The sequence below is a fragment of the Petromyzon marinus genome, unplaced genomic scaffold (genome assembly GCF_048934315.1).
Source record: "Petromyzon marinus isolate PM22_M1 ecotype Great Lakes invasive population unplaced genomic scaffold, UKy_Petmar_22M1.pri1.0 PM_G_Scaffold_4, whole genome shotgun sequence".
In the NCBI taxonomy this organism is placed as follows: Eukaryota; Metazoa; Chordata; class Hyperoartia; order Petromyzontiformes; family Petromyzontidae; genus Petromyzon; species Petromyzon marinus.
This window is the reverse complement of record NW_027422983.1, coordinates 4,610,420-4,613,955: the sequence shown is the minus strand read 5'-3', so window position 1 is coordinate 4,613,955 and position 3,536 is coordinate 4,610,420.

The following is a 3,536-nucleotide window of genomic DNA, read 5'->3' as shown; positions in this document are numbered from 1 at the left end:
AGGCTTATTAAATAGGCTTATTAAATAGGCTCAATAAATAGGCTTATTAAATAGGCTTATTAAATATGCTTATTAAATAGACTTATTAAATAGGCGTATTAAATAGGCTTATTAAATAGACTTATTAAATAGCCTCATTAAATAGGCTTATTTTAGCAACTTAGGCTTATAAAATAGGCTTATTTCATCAACTTATGCTTATTAAATAGCCTTATTAAACAGGTTTATTTCAGCAACTTAGGCTTATTAAATAGCATTTTTAAATATGTTTATTTCAGCAACTTAGACTTATTAAATATACCTTTTTAAATAGGCTTAGTTCAGAAACTTAGGCTTATTAAATAGGCTTATTTCAGCAACTTAGGCTCATTAAATAGCCTTATTAAATAGGCTTATTTCAGCAACTTAGGCTTATTAAATAGCCTTATTAAATAGGCTTATTTTAGCAACTTAGACTTATTAAAACGACTTATTAAATAGACATTTCAGCAACTTAGGCTCATCAAATATGCTTATGAAATATGCTTATTTCTGCAACTTAGACTTATTAGATAGGCCTATTAAATAGGCTTATTTCAGCAACTTAGGCTTATTAAATAGGCTTATTTCAGCAACTTGGGCTTATTAAATAGGCTTATTTCAGCAACTTAGACTTATTAAATAGCCTTATTTCAGCAACTTACGCTTATTAAATAGGCTTATTTCAGCAACTTAGGCTTATTAAATAGCCTTATTAAGTAGGCTTATTTCAGCAACTTGGGCTTATTAAATAGGCTTATTTCAGCAACTTACGCTGATTAAAAAGGCTTATTTCAGCAACTTAGACTTATTAAATAGCCTTATTTCAGCAACTTAGACTTATTAAATAGGCTTATTTCAGCAACTTATGCTTATTAAATATACTTATTTCAGCAACTTAGGCTTATTAAATAGGCTTATTTCAGCAACCTAGACTTATTAAGTAGCCTTATTTCAGCAACTTATGCTTATTAAATAGGCTTATTTCAGCAACTTAGGCTTATTAAATAGCCTTATTTCAGCAACTTAGACTTATTAAATAGGCTTATTTCAGCAACTTAGGCTTATTAAATAGGCTCATTCAATACTTGTTAAATAGGCTTATTAAACAGGCTTATTAAATAGACTCATTAAATAGGCTCATTAAATAGGCTTATTAAATAGGCTTATTAATTAGGCTTATTAAATAGGCTTATTAAATAGACTTAATAAATAGGCTGATTAAATAGGCTCAATAAATAGGCTTATTAAATAGGCTCAATGAATAGGCTTATTAAATAGGCTCAATAAATAGGCTTATTAAATAGTCTCATTAAATACTTATTAAATAGGCTTAACAAATAGACTTATTAAATAGACTTATTAAATAGGCTTATTAAATAGGTTTATTAAATAGGCTTATTAAAAAGGCTTATTAAATAGACTTATTAAATAGGCTCATTAAATACTTATTAAATTGGTTTATTAAATAGGCGTATTAAATAGGCTTATTAAACAGGCTTATTAAATAGGCTTATTAAATAGACTTATTAAATAGCCTCATTATATAGGCTTATTTTAGCAACTTAGGCTTATTAAATAGGCTTATTAAATAGACTTATTAAATAGGCTCAATAAATAGGCTTATTAAATAGGCTTATTAAATAGGCTTATTAAATGGACTTATTAAATAGGCTTATTAAATTGGCTCAATAAATAGGCTTATTAAATAGGCTCAATAAATAGGCTTATTAAATAGGCTCAATAAATAGGCTTATTAAATAGGCTCAATAAATAGGCTTATTAAATAGGCTCATTAAATACTTATTAAATAGGCTTATTAAATAGACGTATTAAATAGACTTATTAAATAGGCTTATTAAATAGACTTATTAAATAGGCTTATTAAAAAGGCTTATTAAATAGACTTATTAAATAGGCTCATTAAATACTTATTAAATATGTTTATTAAATAGGCGTATTAAATAGGCTTATTAAATAGGCTTATTAAATAGGCTTAGTAAATAGGCTTATTAAATAGACTTATTAAATAGCCTAATTAAATAGGCTTATTTTAGCAACTTAGGCTTATTAAATAGGTTTATTTCAGCAACTTAGACTTATTAAATAGCCTTATTAAATAAGCTTATTTCAGCAACTTAGGCTTATTAAATAAGCTTATTTCAGCAACTTATGCTTATTAAATAGCCTTATTAAACAGGTTTATTTCAGCAACTTAGGCTTATTAAATAGCATTTTAAATAGGTTTATTTCAGCAACTTAGACTTATTAAATAGGCTTATTAAATAGGCTTAGTCCAGAAACTTAGGATTATTAAATAGGCTTATTTCAGCAACTTAGGCTCATTAAATAGCCTTACTAAATAGGCTTATTTCAGCAACTTAGGCTTATAAAACAGGCATATTTCAGCAACTTAAACTTATTAAATAGCCTTATTTCATCAAGTTAGCTTATTAAATAGCCTTATTTTATCAACTTAGACTTATTAAATAGGCTTATTCAGCAACTTAGGCTTATTAAATAGCCTTATTAAATAGGCTTATTTCAGCAACTTAGACTTATTAAATAGGTTTATTCAGCAACTTAGGCTTATTAAATAGGCTTATTCAGCAACTTAGGCTCATTAAATAGCCTTATTTCAGCAACTTAGACTTATTAAATAGGCTTATTTCAGCAACTTATGCTTATTAAATATACTTATTTCAGCAACTTAGGCTTATTAAACAGGCTTATTTTAGCAAATTAGACTTATTAAATAGCCTTATTTCAGCAACTTATGCTTATTAAATAGGCTTATTTCAGCAACTTAGGCTTATTAAATAGCCTTATTTCAGCAACTTAGACTTATTAAATAGGCTTATTTCAGCAACTTAGGCTTATTAAATAGGCTCATTCAATACTTGTTAAATAGGCTTATTAAACAGGCTTATTAAATAGACTCATTAAATAGGCTCATTAAATAGGCTTATTAAATAGGCTTATTAATTAGGCTTATTAAATAGGCTTATTAAATAGACTTAATAAATAGGCTTATTAAATAGGCTCAATAAATAGTCTTATTAAATAGGCTCAATGAATAGGCTTATTAAATAGGCTCAATAAATAGGCTTATTAAATAGGCTCATTAAATATTTATTAAATAGGCTTAACAAATAGACTTATTAAATAGACTTATTAAATAGGCTTATTAAATAGGTTTATTAAATAGGCTTATTAAAAAGGCGTATTAAATAGACTTATTAAATAGGCTCATTAAATACTTATTAAATAGGTTTATTAAATAGGCGTATTAAATAGGCTTATTAAACAGGCTTATTAAATAGGCTTATTAAATAGACTTATTAAATAGCCTCATTAAATAGGCTTATTTTAGCAACTTAGGCTTATTAAATAGGCTTATTAAATAGACTTATTAAATAGGCTCAATAAATAGGCTTATTAAATAGGCTTATTAAATAGGCTTATTAAATAGACTTATTAAATAGGCTTATTAAATAGGCTCAATAAATAGGCTTATT